Raw genomic sequence first — 16398 nt, 5'->3', positions numbered from 1 at the left:
CTTGTGTATGGATTTGAGTTAAAAATTTATGGATACTTGCGCCAAAAAACAATTGATATTTTTAAGCAAAAGGTCTAATGCCTCTTCTAGTTGATTGTAAGAGTTTCTTCTCCTTTGTAATTCTTTTTTCAAATTGAACATTTTTGGGTTAAGAGTAAAATGTAAGTAATGTTTTATGCATTTTTTTCCACAAAAGTAGTGGTGTTTTTTATATGTATGACATGAAAGTATGTCCTCTGTGTCCATAAATTTGAAAAAAGGTACATTTTTGGGTTTTTTTTTTCAAAAATGGAGTTGAGTGAACGTTTGCATGATTTTGTGAAGATTTTTCATGACTTGCAGTTCACCCCAGTTTCTTCTCTTGGAGTTGAAACATAGAATACCTTCTTCTTTGTCCCTCTAGCTTTTTGTGATATCCCATTGTCCATCTTGTGACTATATATAGCATCACCTTGAAATGATTCCCTTTTTATAGCTGCTTGTCCACTTTGGTTTCTTTCCCCTTGACTAAAATTTGGCATGTTTCTAGGACTTGCTAGCTTAAATATTGAACCTCATTTCCCTTTGGCTTTTTCATAGCTCTACAATTATAGTGTAAAATTTGTATCCAAAATGGCTTTTTCTATTTCATAAGGTTTAGTGAATGCATCTTTAAATGATAGTGCCATTGTTAACCTCATATGGTGTAACGTACTCATATGTACGTATTTTTAGATCCATCTGATTCGGTGATTTTTAGCATCTATATTCAATGTTGAATAGTAGGAATTACTTAGATGACATAAAAGATTAAGTTTGGTCACAGATTTAGTAATTTAGATATGTCAATTTTGAAACTTTTATGCATGTTTTGGGGTGCCATTTGTATGCGATTTCTATTCTATTCTTAACCATGTTACATAATGTATAAGAGGGTAATAGTGAGTGGTTTAGCCTAAAGGAAACTCATATGAGAGTTTTCATAACAAGTATAACCGCAACGAGCGCCCGAAACAGGGCCTAGACATCAATTTGACCCTTAATTTTCAGTAACGGCCTCACCTGAGAGAGTAGATAACTTTATTTGTCAGAGAGCTGAATTAAAGAAAGTTAATTCATCACAGGACGAATAAAGTCTGAGCTCAAATAATACAGAGATTCCGTATGGGGTGGCCGATATTCATGAAACAAATCTAACACCACTTTTCAGTGTTTTAAAACAAACATATCTTCTCTAATTTGGTTTTTGAACGCATGTTGTTAGAAAAGATTTTCTATCTTTGATGATTTTGTGCATGATAATCTACTAATTCTCGTGACCTATTTTTTTTGGCTTCTTGAGCCGCCTTGAGGATTTTCTGTGCACAGGATAGAGAGAGAGATTTTGAGATTTGGGCCGGTTAGAAAGGGAACGTCGGACAGAGATTAGGATTTATGCCCTCTGGGAGCCATTTGGTAGAACCCAGAGTGGATGAGATTTACTAAAGGCATACCTGCAGAGAGTGGTGGTTGGGTGGACGGGCGTCAGAGAAAGGCCCTATTGGTTAGATCTTTTGTTGGTGATTCTCTCTATGATTTTTAGATTTTTCTATTGACAAATATTACTGTTACTTTGGATTTTGCAAGCAAATATGATTTGTTGAAAAACTCTTTCTTTTTCTGAAGTAGTTTTCTGTAAGATTTGGAAAATTTTGTGTTAGAATATAGAACAGAATTTGGGTACCTTTTAGTTGGTATCAAAGCCTAGGTTGGGCAATCCGCACTTGATTGCGGATATTGCAGGTCTTGGATGACTAATATTATTTTCAAATTTTGTGATACAGCCAAGAATTTCTTTCTCTTGAGAATCGTTTTGAATTTTTGTTGTGCAATCACAAGATGGCTGCACATCAAACAAATTTAGTAGTCAATTCGGGGCAAGAAGAGGAGCTTTTGCAAGGATTATTACGTGTGGGTGTAACTCCAAACAAAGTTATCAGACTTATTGAGACAGAAATCAAGAATTGGAGGAAAGAATGAGAGTCATGCACGCTTGAGCTTCCATGAATTTGAATGAAGAAGACAGAGATGACCGAGAAGATGGGGAAATGGAAGATCGTCTAAGTTTTGAGACAGAAATCAAGAATTGGAGGAAAGAATGAGAGTCATGCACGCTTGAGCTTCCATGAATTTGAATGAAGAAGACAGAGATGACCGAGAAGATGGGGAAATGGAAGATCGTCTAAGTTTTGATGATAGACATGGTCAACGAGAATGGCAAGGAGTAAGAAATTCTAAAGAGCAGCAAGAGGAACCTGGTGAAATTCCTATAAGCCCTCAACCAAGAGTTACTACACAGGTTGGTTTGGATCTTTCAATTCATCGAGTTATTAAAGAGTTACAGGATACAGTGCAGGCCATGAAAACTACTATTGGCACAGGACTTAAATCGGGACATGTAGATGATTTTGCTCTCAAACAAGTTACAAAGAAAAGGTCACTACCAACCTTTAGTGGAAAGGGGAAGAGAAGTGAAGAGGTAGAAGCATGGATTGAGCTGCTTGAAGATTATTTTCGAACATGTAACTTCAGTGAGGAAGCTAAGGCAGCAAAGACAGCAGTACTTCTTTTTGAAGGTTGTGCAAAATTATGGTGGAAGTCTATTATGCGCACAGCAGGCTTACGGAATGAGGACATCACGTGGCCTCTAATAAAAAGGCATATGATTCAGCATTACTATCCACCAAAATACCATATGTGGAGAAAATGAATGAATTTTTAAACTTGGAACAAAGGGCACTTACTGTTGCAGAATATCATGATAAATTTTGGGACTTGTAAAAATATTCACCCTAATTAACAAAAAAGGAAAGAGCCTCCCAATTTGTGAATGGTTTAAACAGGCAAATCAAATTTCTGGTAAAGGGTAACAAGCCAACTACAGTTCAAGATGCTATGCTGCGTACCATGACATATGAATAGATGGGAAAGAATGAAGAAAGTTTTGGAAATAAAAGAAAGAGATCAAATCCATTTTATGATGAGAAGAGGAATTTTATGTAGAATAGGAGAATGCAAACTGGCGAGAAGAAGAATGGTAATCAGCCTTTCACATATTTGTCTACAGAGATGGTAGAAAAGGTGCAACGTGAAGGTTTATGTTTTCGTTGCTTTACAAAGGGGTCATAGAACTTATGAGTGCAAAAACAAACCAGCAACACATGGGTGGTTGCAAGATGAGGTTATCTAGTTTCATGGCGTGGGCGCCCTTGGCTTTAGCTGAAAAACAGGCATTTTTTCAAGAAGAATAGCCAATCTCTCATAGTTAGCCAAGGAGTTTCACTTCAAGGTCTTCTAATGAAACATCATATGCAAAGTTGGGCACCTAAAACTATAATCTGATCGAATATCCAATAATTGCAAATCCCCTTTTCTTTGGGAACCAAGTTTGTATACAGGCCCTGTCCTAGGTTTAGACAGGTATAGTGAATGTGAGTAAATTGCCTATAACTTTTACATTATTACTCATACGATGTTCCCACTTTGCATTTCACAAATACAAATAACATAGAGCTTAACTTGATTTATCGAGTAATTTTTGATGTGTTCTACTATTTTCTATATTATTTAAAAGATATTAGAATTGTTAAAAAACATACTATTTTATCCTCCCACCACATCTACCATTTAAAATGCTCAAATTGTATGGATCTAGTGATGATTAGATTGGGAAAGATTAGTATAATGTGGGTATAAGATAAAATTACAAATCTAACGGTTTGATTTTTGTAGATTTACTTTGGAAAATTTATTATGACTGTCAGAGGCCCATTAAATCAATAGTAATTTAACTCTAGAAAATTAAATATTGAATCTTTCAATCTAAAAACTCATGGGATCAATACTCTTGTTGCCATGAATTTATCAAAAAAAATTTGGCTTGATTTGAGTATGGGAAGGTCCATTTTCAATCCTCCCAAGTGAAAATTTCCATATTGTGTCCACTCTCCCCTTTTCAAGTCTAAAACCAATCCTAGTTAGGTTTGGAAATCTAGGCTTGGTAAACTTCACAGCTTAGGTTTCATTCCATGTGTGAGGCTTGGGTAGGCCCAAACCTTATACATGCATGCCACTTTATGTCCACGTGAGCATCGAGAGGATCCACATAAGCAGCTTGCCACCTCAGCTTGCCACCTCCACCCTCCATGTCAACATGGTCAACCTAGTTGACTCCCCACCTCATCATCCTAGTCATCATTAATGCCACATCATCTTGCCACCTTTGCATGCCACCTCGCACATGGTGACATGGCATGCCACATCATGGAATTGCCACATCAACCATAATAGTGCCACATGTCAAGAGAATGCCACGTGTCATGCACGCTTGTGACACGTGGCATCTCCTTCCCACCTCCCCTCTTTTTTCAAAAACATATTTTTGGAAAAGTTAATTTAGTAATTTAGAGAAATAGAATATAGAAATTTAAATAATAAAATATATGTAACTTATTAAATAAAAGAATTTAAAATCACTAATTTAAAAGGATTATATTTTGGGATTAGATCAATAAAAATATTATTAAAGATCATATTATTAATTTTAAAAAAATAAATTTTTTATTTTTATATTTCTTGAAATTTTTTTATGTAGAATAAACCTTTGAATAAAATATGAAAAAAATACTTTATTTAAAAAAAGCAGTTATATAATTATAAAATAAAAGATTTCTTTAAAGATATATTTATATACATTTATATATCTGGTAATGATAAATATTTAGACTTGTTAATAAATATTATAAATAATATTAATTTTTAAGTGGATAATAGTTTATCTTTAAATATCTTTATGTTTATCTTAGTTATCCAATCAATCTTAGATAGGAAATCCAGTGAGATTTGAAGTGGATAACCTATTTTTCCTATATAATCACACATCTCTAGTACTATCCCACACTTATCTGTAGTACTATCCCATCATTGAGCCCTTATAATATTTTCTCTCTTAGCTTCCTTGAGAATGGGTTCTCAAAGCCGTAGGAGTCGGAAACGTGATAGGACTAGACTCCCCCCCATCCACCAAGTTCAAGAGGAGGAGAGGAGAAGGGTAGCTCGTGAGAGAAAGAGAGAGTGGAGAGCACGTCAACGAGCAACACCTTCCGTTGGCGATGATCCAAGCCTTGCTCCTCCTCTTCCACTTCCTCTCCCTTCGCCCTCTTCCCCCCCACTACCCCTTAGTTTAGATAATCCACATGAACCCGCCCTTCTTGAGTCCTCTCTTCTACAAGAACCCACCCCCCCTCCTTTGGGCGCCCTTCGTGTGGATAGGAAAGAACTATCAAAGTCAGGGGCATATCGTCGTGCCCGTGCAATCTTCCAATCCTATTTCAAAGACCTCACGTCTTCATCACAGGCATGTGTGCTTGATGCTTTGATTGATCTGCCCAACATGGCCAACTGCAGGGCGCTTTCCGACATTGGAGGTCGAAGAGAGAGGAGAGCTGGCATGGCGGTGCTACAAAGTGTTCGTCATTCCTATAAAGTTAACAAGAAGAGGAACTCTGCGGACGCTTTGGCTGCTCGACGGGCTATTGTGGCAGCCATAAGTAGCTCCCAAATGAAGGGTAAGGTTAGTGCCACATCTCGCATCCTTTCCATAGCACCACACGCACTTAGAGTTGGGTCTATTAGGCGACAAAGTTTAGATGCCAATGAGGTTGGTGCTATGTGGGCGAGTAGTGGTCGTGTAGCTAGGCATGATCGCCTACTAGATGAAACCACTAGAACCTTGATAGAAAGTTTTTGGGAGGAGAATTGTCGTGCATCGCCAGTTTTCAAGAAAGCTTTGCGTAAGAGAGTGACAAGAGGAGTGTTCATTGAGCACGGTGCTTGCTTTCTTGAAATGTCCCAAACTGAGTTGTATTCTCAGTTTGTAGCTTCGTATCCAGAGCTTAAAATTGGGCAAAGGTCATTTGAGGGGTGTAAGCCTTGGTTTGTGAGGTACTCACGTCAGCGTGACACATGTTGTTGTCGCTACCATGTTGAGTTCAATCTTTTTTATGATGTGTTCCGTTCTCTTAGTGGGCATAGAGAGTTGCCTCGTAGTCCACGTGATTTCATCCACTCTCTTTTGTGTGCACGCACGGAGGATGCCCAGTTCCATAGGATGCCTTGTGTGGAGAGCAATTGCACATCATGTGGTTCACTTGCACATCTACAGATGGTAGATCTTGATGCAAGTGACCAAGAGATAGTGGCATGGCAACGTTATGAGTATGTGACACACCAGCTCCAGAGTGGTGGACAGTCCAGGAAGTTGCAGCTCGTGGACAAACATACACCACGTTGTCACTTCACAGCCACATTTAGGGAGCAGATCTACCCCTACATACGGCACAGTCATTGTGCCAAGTGGCAGGATCGTCAGTTCCGAGCATGCCTAGCAGAGTTTCCTATTGGTGTGGTCGTCTCTGTGATTGATTTTGCAGAGAACTACACTTTCACACCTTTTCAGGAGATACAATCTGAGTATTACTTCTCAGAGCAGGTAATGGTTATATTTTGTACTATTTGTTTTATGTTTGAGCTTCATTACTTAATTGATTTTTTGTGTCCTAAACGTATGTATTGCTTCCCTCACCAGGTTGCTATTTTGGTCCACATTAGCTATCGACATGCAGAGGCTCATGTAGATGGGATAGCGAGTACCCCCGAGACCCGTGTCATTATTCGAGAGTATCATTTCTATATCAGTGATGATCGTTCACATGATGCACATTTTGTGCAACACTGCTTTCGTCTCCATGACGATTTTTTAGGAGATTGTGGGATCAGACATGTCCAGCGATGGGTTTGGTCTGATGGTTGTGGCGCACAGTTCAAGTCATCACGTCAATTCTATTGGCTCTACAGGTTGTACTTATGGCTTTCTTACATTTTCAATTAAACTAAATTCACTAGAACATCTTAAAGAAAACAATAACTAAGACTATCTTTTATGGATTTATAGGTGGCATGTGCAGTCTAGTATCCCAGTGATTTGGTCATTCTTTGAGACTGGTCACGGGAAGGGTGAGCATGATGGTGCAGGCGCGTGTGTGAAACGTGCCTTGAGGCGTCATCAGCTGCGACAGGATGCTCAGCGGTTCAGAGATGCGGGCCACGTAGTCGAGTGGTGCTCCCAACATTTGTGTGGGAGTGCAGCATCATCGTACCCCAGACGTGATGCTCGGATTGTCAGGAGATTTTTTTGGCATGTGGATGGTGGCACGATTGACCGCAGAGCCTCCCATGATTGTGACACAGTACCTGGCACCTTGGGCTTACATTCCATCAGGAGCACGTGCATGGCGGCCCCCACGATTTACACACGACGGTTTGCATGCTTCTGTGGAGCATGTATGGATGGCGATTGGTCACATTGTGCCTCGAGAGGATGGGCAGATGCATGGATACAGACATTCCTCTCCCCCGAGCATCCTTCACATCCAGTGGTGTCTGATGAGCACACAGGTCCTGCGTTCATGGTCAGTTATGATGACCTGACAGATTTGCTACAGGAGGGTGATGTATTTGCTGTTATTGCCAGTGAGGGAAACAGCGAGGGAGTAGACTACTATCTGATGAGTTGCACTAGGCCAAAGTGCATGCTTGACCAGGATACAGTGGATGATCATGGGTTTTCTTATGACGCCCATAGCATGATTGTGGCAGGCCGGTTCTACCAGTAGATTCGACTTCATCGGGGGAGTCTTGAGTTCCAGCAGTGGAAGTGGGAGTTAGAGGCATTTCAGTTCTCTCATCTAGTGGTTGCTACCAGACTCACTCTTGTTCGAGTACAGAGCCGAAAACACAGTTCTCACCCTCGTTTTCGGCTTCGAGTGGATGACCATGAGAGCATTCTAGAGCAGTTGAGAGCTAGAGAGGGTGCTGCTGACTAGATCTCTATCTTGATAGTGACTAAACTCAGACTAGCTGGGTTAGCTCACTTACATTGTACTTAGATTTTTGGGCAGTGACTAACCTCAGACTAGCTGGGGTAGCTCATTTTCATTCTGATGTACTTATTTGATGTTTATATCATTATGAGTTTTCTCATTATTGAGTATCATTACATTTTAGTTGATGTTCTTGATTTTATTATATTTTTTAACACTTTGGCTATCATATTGTTTGTTGAAAATCTCCATGCCATCGTACCCAAACATGCTCTGATGGTGACCAAACTTTGCAAGCATGGGGAGGGGACCCACCCCCACACGCTTGCAAAGTTTGGTCACAATCAGAGCATGTTTGGATTGGCAATTGGCGCCCAGTGCGGGTTTTTCAAGTCTCTTGGTGCTTAAGAGGCCATGGAAAATCCGGGCCTTCCCCATACCATCGTACCCAAACATGCTCCGATGGGGACCAAACTTTGCAAGCATGTGAGGGTGGGTCCCCCCCACATGCTTGCAAAGTTTGGTCACAATCAGAGCATGTTTGGATTGGCAATCGGCGCCTAGTGCGGGTTTTTCAAGTCTCTTGGTGCTTAAGAGGCCATGGAAAATCCGGGCCTTCCCCATGCCATCGTACCCAAACATGCTCCGATGGAGACTAAACTTTGCAAGCATGTGGGGGTGGGTTCCCCCCACATGCTTGCAAAGTTTGGTCACAATCAGAGCATGTTTGGATTGGCAATCGGCGCCTAGTGCGGGTTTTTCAAGTCTCTTGGTGCTTAAGAGGCCATGGAAAATCCAGGCCTTCCCCATGCCATCGTACCCAAACATGCTCTGATGGGGACCAAACTTTGCAAGCATGTGGGCGTGGGTCCCCCCCACATGCTTGCAAGGTTTGGTCACAATCAGAACATGTTTGGATTGGCAATCGGCGCCCAGTGCGGGTTTTTCAAGTCTCTTGGTGCTTAAGAGGCCATGGAAAATCCGGGCCTTCCCCATACCATCGTACCCAAACATGCTCCGATGGGGACCAAACTTTGCAAGCATGTGGGGGTGGGTCCCCCCCACACGCTTGCAAAGTTTGGTCCCCATCAGAGCATGTTTGGATTGGCAATCGGCGCCCAGTGCGGGTTTTTCAAGTCTCTTGGTGCTTAAGAGGCCATGGAAAATCCGGGCCTTCCCCATGCCATCGTACCCAAACATGCTCTGATGGGGACCAAACTTTGCAAGCATGTGGGCGTGGGTCCCCCCCACATGCTTGCAAAGTTTGGTCCCCATCGGAGCATGTTTGGATTGGCAATTGGCGCCCAGTGCGGGTTTTAGGGTCTCTTGGTGCTTAAGAGGCCATGGAAAATCCGGGCCTTCCCCATACCATCGTACCCAAACATGCTCCGATGGGGACCAAACTTTGCAAGCATGTGGGGGTGGGTCCCCCCCACACGCTTGCAAAGTTTGGTCACAATCAGAGCATGTTTGGATTGGCAATCGGCGCCCAGTGCGGGTTTTTCAAGTCTCTTGGTGCTTAAGAGGCCATGGAAAATCCGGGCCTTCCCCATGCCATCGTACCCAAACATGCTCTGATGGGGACCAAACTTTGCAAGCATGTGGGCGTGGGTCCCCCCCACATGCTTGCAAGGTTTGGTCACAATCAGAACATGTTTGGATTGGCAATCGGCGCCCAGTGCGGGTTTTTCAAGTCTCTTGGTGCTTAAGAGGCCATGGAAAATCCGGGCCTTCCCCATACCATCGTACCCAAACATGCTCCTATGGGGACCAAACTTTGCAAGCATGTGGGGGTGGGTCCCCCCCACACGCTTGCAAAGTTTGGTCCCCATCGGAGCATGTTTGGATTGGCAATCGGCGCCCAGTGCGGGTTTTTCAAGTCTCTTGGTGCTTAAGAGGCCATGGAAAATCCGGGCCTTCCCCATGCCATCGTACCCAAACATGCTCCGATGGGGACCAAACTTTGCAAGCATGTGGGGGTGGGTCCCCCCCACACGCTTGCAAAGTTTGGTCACAATCAGAGCATGTTTGGATTGGCAATCGGCGCCCAGTGCGGGTTTTTCAAGTCTCTTGGTGCTTAAGAGGCCATGGAAAATCCGGGCCTTCCCCATGCCATCGTACCCAAACATGCTCTGATGGGGACCAAACTTTGCAAGCATGTGGGCGTGGGTCCCCCCCACATGCTTGCAAGGTTTGGTCACAATCAGAACATGTTTGGATTGGCAATCGGTGCCCAGTGCGGGTTTTTCAAGTCTCTTGGTGCTTAAGAGGCCATGGAAAATCCGGGCCTTCCCCATACCATCGTACCCAAACATGCTCCGATGGGGACCAAACTTGGCAAGCATGTGGGGGTGGGTCCCCCCCACATGCTTGCAAAGTTTGGTCCCCATCGGAGCATGTTTGGGTACGATGGCATGGGGAAGGCCCGGATTTTCCATGGCCTCTTAAGCACCAAGAGACCCTAAAACCCGCACTGGGCGCCAATTGCCAATCCAAACATGCTCCGATGGGGACCAAACTTTGCAAGCGTGTGGGGGGGACCCACCCCCACATGCTTGCAAAGTTTGGTCCCCATCGGAGCATGTTTGGGTACGATGGTATGGGGAAGGCCCGGATTTTCCATGGCCTCTTAAGCACCAAGAGACTTGAAAAACCCGCACTGGGCGCCGATTGCCAATCCAAACATGTTCTGATTGTGACCAAACCTTGCAAGCATGTGGGGGGGACCCACGCCCACATGCTTGCAAAGTTTGGTCCCCATCAGAGCATGTTTGGGTACGATGGCATGGGGAAGGCCCGGATTTTCCATGGCCTCTTAAGCACCAAGAGACTTGAAAAACCCGCACTGGGCGCCGATTGCCAATCCAAACATGCTCTGATTGTGACCAAACTTTGCAAGCGTGTGGGGGGGACCCACCCCCACATGCTTGCAAAGTTTGGTCCCCATCGGAGCATGTTTGGGTACGATGGCATGGGGAAGGCCCGGATTTTCCATGGCCTCTTAAGCACCAAGAGACTTGAAAAACCCGCACTGGGCGCCGATTGCCAATCCAAACATGCTCCGATGGGGACCAAACTTTGCAAGCGTGTGGGGGGGACCCACCCCCACATGCTTGCAAAGTTTGGTCCCCATCGGAGCATGTTTGGGTACGATGGTATGGGGAAGGCCCGGATTTTCCATGGCCTCTTAAGCACCAAGAGACTTGAAAAACCCGCACTGGGCGCCGATTGCCAATCCAAACATGTTCTGATTGTGACCAAACCTTGCAAGCATGTGGGGGGGACCCACGCCCACATGCTTGCAAAGTTTGGTCCCCATCAGAGCATGTTTGGGTACGATGGCATGGGGAAGGCCCGGATTTTCCATGGCCTCTTAAGCACCAAGAGACTTGAAAAACCCGCACTGGGCGCCGATTGCCAATCCAAACATGCTCTGATTGTGACCAAACTTTGCAAGCGTGTGGGGGGGACCCACCCCCACATGCTTGCAAAGTTTGGTCCCCATCGGAGCATGTTTGGGTACGATGGCATGGGGAAGGCCCGGATTTTCCATGGCCTCTTAAGCACCAAGAGACTTGAAAAACCCGCACTGGGCGCCGATTGCCAATCCAAACATGCTCCGATGGGGACCAAACTTTGCAAGCGTGTGGGGGGGACCCACCCCCACATGCTTGCAAAGTTTGGTCCCCATCGGAGCATGTTTGGGTACGATGGTATGGGGAAGGCCCGGATTTTCCATGGCCTCTTAAGCACCAAGAGACCCTAAAACCCGCACTGGGCGCCAATTGCCAATCCAAACATGTTCTGATTGTGACCAAACTTTGCAAGCATGTGGGGGGGACCCACGCCCACATGCTTGCAAAGTTTGGTCCCCATCAGAGCATGTTTGGGTACGATGGCATGGGGAAGGCCCGGATTTTCCATGGCCTCTTAAGCACCAAGAGACTTGAAAAACCCGCACTGGGCGCCGATTGCCAATCCAAACATGCTCTGATTGTGACCAAACTTTGCAAGCGTGTGGGGGGGACCCACCCCCACATGCTTGCAAAGTTTGGTCCCCATCGGAGCATGTTTGGGTACGATGGTATGGGGAAGGCCCGGATTTTCCATGGCCTCTTAAGCACCAAGAGACTTGAAAAACCCGCACTGGGCGCCAATTGCCAATCCAAACATGCTCCGATGGGGACCAAACTTTGCAAGCATGTGGGGGGGACCCACGCCCACATGCTTGCAAAGTTTGGTCCCCATCAGAGCATGTTTGGGTACGATGGCATGGGGAAGGCCCGGATTTTCCATGGCCTCTTAAGCACCAAGAGACTTGAAAAACCCGCACTGGGCGCCGATTGCCAATCCAAACATGCTCTGATTGTGACCAAACTTTGCAAGCGTGTGGGGGGGACCCACCCCCACATGCTTGCAAAGTTTGGTCCCCATCGGAGCATGTTTGGGTACGATGGTATGGGGAAGGCCCGGATTTTCCATGGCCTCTTAAGCACCAAGAGACTTGAAAAACCCGCACTGGGCGCCAATTGCCAATCCAAACATGTTCTGATTGTGACCAAACTTTGCAAGCATGTGGGGGTGGGTCCCCTCCCCATGCTTGCAAAGTTTGGTCCCCATCAGAGCATGTTTGGGTACGATGGCATGGAGATTTTCAACAAACATGATAGCCAAAGTGTTAAGAAATATAATGAAATCAAGAACATCAACTAAAATGTAATGATACTCAATAATGGAGATTTTCAACAAACAATATGATAGCCAAAGTGTTAAGAAATATAATAAAATCAAGAACATCAACTAAAATGTAATGATACTCAATAATGAGAAAACTCATAATGATATAAACATCAAATAGGTACATCAGAATGAAAATGAGCTACCCCAGCTAGTCTGAGGTTAGTCACTGCCCAAAAATCTAAGTACAATGTAAGTGAGCTAACCCAGCTAGTCTGAGTTTAGTCACTATCAACAGCAACCCAATCAAAATCGTCATCTCTAACTGCCGGTCGACGTGCGCGTCGAGGCTGCTGTGCACGTCGAGGAGGCTGTGCCGGCTGCGGGGGTCGTCGAATGTCTGCGGGGAGGTCTGCCTCAAAGGAAGGATCGTGAGCTGGTGCCGGTGTACTCGGGAGCTCACGAGTCCCAAAAGCTGCTATGGCCCTCTCTCTCTCTCTACGTCGTGCTAATGCAAGACGCCTCTGTCTATAAACCCAAAATCGATAATCTGCAATGGTGCGTGTCTGCCACTCTGCTCGTGTAAGCTCCTCTGCTGTAAGGACACGCTGCTCATGAGAAGCAGCACTGCTGCTAGCACCATCACCCGCTGTGCCACTAGGGCCAGCACCACCCACGCGCTCAAATGCTGTCACCTGGCTCTCATGCAGGACTCTCTGGTAAGCGTCGAACTCATGTGAGCTCCACTCTATCTCAGGAGGCACCTCAGGCTCCTGGGCTCTATCGTCGAAGGCGTCGAGTCCCAAGTCCATAGCTGATGTAAAGTCGACTGGCCTGCCAGTCCTGGCATCTACTCGTACAAGGCCTGGGTGAAGATCATCGATGCCCAATACCCTGTACGTCGCTAAGTCGATGCGTGCACGGCAGGATGGGCATGCTGAGAACCGGACGAGCTCCTGGGTGATGCAAGACAAGTGGAAAATATGTCCACATCCTAGGGCATATCCTCCTGTACTATCAATGTCCTCGATACATAAACAGCAGCACGCATCACGCAGGAAGGGTGGTGCATCCTGCGGGAGAGGTCGTCGAAAAACCTCTGTGACAGGCCGTGGATATAACGGTAGATAAGGCACTGTCACGTCCGATGATCTACGATACTCTCGAACATGCAGCATCAGCTGCTCTGCCCTGTGCTGGGCAATCTGCTCCATAATCTGATGATGCTGTGCCTCAGCTCTGGAGCTCTCTACCTCGGTCCGAGCCTACGCAAAAAAGTAAAGCATTAAAATATTTGATTAGTCTCTCATTAGGTATTACTTAAAGAAATTTGTAACTTAAACGTGCAAGAGAAACCTACCTGCTGGATGTCGGACTCTCTCAGATGCTGTGCCTCTGCAGTAGCTGCCTCTGCCATCTGTAATGCAGCTCGGAGGCGGTCTATCTCCGCTCTCGCCTCTACCAACTCCTGAGTGAGCCTCTGAGTGGCAGGTGTGGGAACCTGCGTGACACAATCAACCATGCTGCTCATGTAAAAATATAGAAAAGTACATATAAACATGAAGATAAATGACCAAAAAAACTTAAGACGTATTATATATGTAAATACCTCCACATCTGTCGTCGGTATAGATCGTGAAAATAGGCGCACCACGTGCTGGATGCTCTCCGTGGTGCTCCGTACGTCAATGCCGACCTGCGTGCCAAGAGCCTCTACTGTCGACAATGGCACAAAGGAAGGATCGTGAGCTGGTGCCGCACGAAGGGCCGGTGGAGGCCGCCTACCCTGGTCCTGGAGACGGCCTCGGCCAGCACCACCACCCGGACGATGGCTGGTGTAATCGACCTCCTCCCCTAGGACAAACTCCGCATATAACTGCTTTGCGAAGTATATGGGAATCTGGCGGTTGTTCGGCATCCTCCCATATGCGGCAACATATCGACTATAGATATGTGCCGCCATACGAGGATGCGAACACCGCGAAATAGTGAGGGGCTTGCCCGCCCCGGGCCTCATCCCACGACTATCAAGGAAAAGATCTAGGAAAGCCCCATCCCTAATAGGAGCAAGATCACAGACCTGACGATATGTCAGGCCATGTGACACAGGAGCAGCGCGATGGTGGGCTATCCACTCATCTACATAAACAATATCGTGAAGGCTACGAAGGGACGCAAGCATCGCCTCCAAGTCTGCCACGATATGTAATGTAGACGGAGTGTCTCCAGCACTCCTACGGATAGCCGCTAACTCACGGTCTATCTCCGCGATGAGGTCCGCAATAGATGAGCGGCCCTCCTCGTGGCCCTCCTCGTGGCCCTCCATGCTAAAACCTAGGCCAAATGTGAAGGGTCCAATGTGAATGGTCTAATGTGAAAGGGCTAATGCTTAGTGCTAAGTAGCACTAATTAAGCTAAAAACAAAGCTAATGGGCTCACTAATACTAATCCAAATCAAGAGCGCAAGAGAGTGAAAACGACTTGTGAAAATGAGGCAAAAAAAAAAGTTTTCCGGTTTTATAACCTCGATCGAGGTTCGGAAACATCATGCAATTTAGGGTTTGCAAGATTAACGCTCTGGATATTAGGGTTAGTGCAACATACGGCCAAGATACACACCTAATTCTAGGGTTGGGGAAGGATCGACGGCTGCGATTTGATATTACTATCTCGTTCGAGGTAAATGGACGGCCACGATTTAAAGGCATTACCACGACAAGGTATCTCGACGGTCAAGATTCATTATATACCTCGATCGAGATATTTAAACGGCCGAGATCGCATCTTCCAGCGTACGTGAATGGACGGTTTAGATTGCTTTTCCGTATCTCGATCGAGATAATTGGACGGTGGAGATTGCATCTAGGTATCTCGATCGAGATATTCGGACGGTGCAGATTGAATCTCTGTATCTCGATCGAGATATTTGGACGGCTGAGATTTGAACTCTGTATCTCGATCGAGATATGGGGACGGTGGAGATTGTATCCGATTACCTCGAACAATGAATGGTCGCGATTGGATGTAAATTTCTCGTTCGAGATACGTGGACGATGGAGATGTGCTGGTCAAATATGCCTACGGGGATACAGCGTGGCCCTGATGTGGATCCGAGTGGCATAGGTATCTCGATCGAGATATTGTGGTGGCGGTGACATGTATTGGTGACATGGATGACGCCTGGAAACCCGGACCTGCTAGCGTGGCATTAGTTGGCATCTCGATCGAGATATGTCGGTTTAGGCTCGGGAGGCACGTGTCGTGTTTTGATTCGCGGCGTTATCACGATCGAGGTACTCCGCCCGAGATGCATGGATGTCCCAATTTTAGAGAGAGTGAACGAAAGTGAGTACCCTCATCTTGCAACCACCCACATGAGGAATGTGAGGGACTAACTACAAAGGATCATAAAACAAGTCAAAATGTGCAGGATAATGTACATGGATTTTCAAGTAGTGACAATGCTCGTGGAGAAAAAGGAAAGGTTGCTGCAACTATGGCTGACGAGATTGAAGAATATTCACATATCAATGCTGCTATTCATGCAGGTAAGGCTGAAAACTGAGCTTCAATTATAAAAATTCCTATCGAGATTGCAAATAATGTTTTTCAAGTGTTGATTGACTCGGGAAGTGCCCATAGTTTTCTATCAACCCACGTGACAAAACAGTTAGGAATAATTGAATTTTGTCAAAAGAAGCTTATGGTAGAGCTTGTGTCGAGAAAGCAGCAAACATGTAAGGATTATGTTAAGAATATGCCTTTCATCTCATAGGTGACCTCAAGTCAAAAGCACATTTTCATGTGTTGCCTCTAGGAAGGT

The 16398-nt window shown here is 45.3% G+C and overlaps 1 pseudogene; it reads left to right on the top strand.

The window, feature by feature from the left end:
* Positions 1–2143: 2143 nt before the first annotated feature.
* Positions 2144–16398, top strand: part of LOC147613629 (germin-like protein 1-1 pseudogene) — a 68600-nt pseudogene continuing 54345 nt past the window's right edge.

Source organism: Cibotium barometz, chromosome 43 (assembly GCF_041138505.1).
Source record: "Cibotium barometz isolate CiBa-2024 chromosome 43, ASM4113850v1, whole genome shotgun sequence".
NCBI classification, from domain to species: domain Eukaryota; kingdom Viridiplantae; phylum Streptophyta; class Polypodiopsida; order Cyatheales; family Cibotiaceae; genus Cibotium; species Cibotium barometz.
This window is presented reverse-complemented; position numbering and strand designations above follow the sequence as displayed.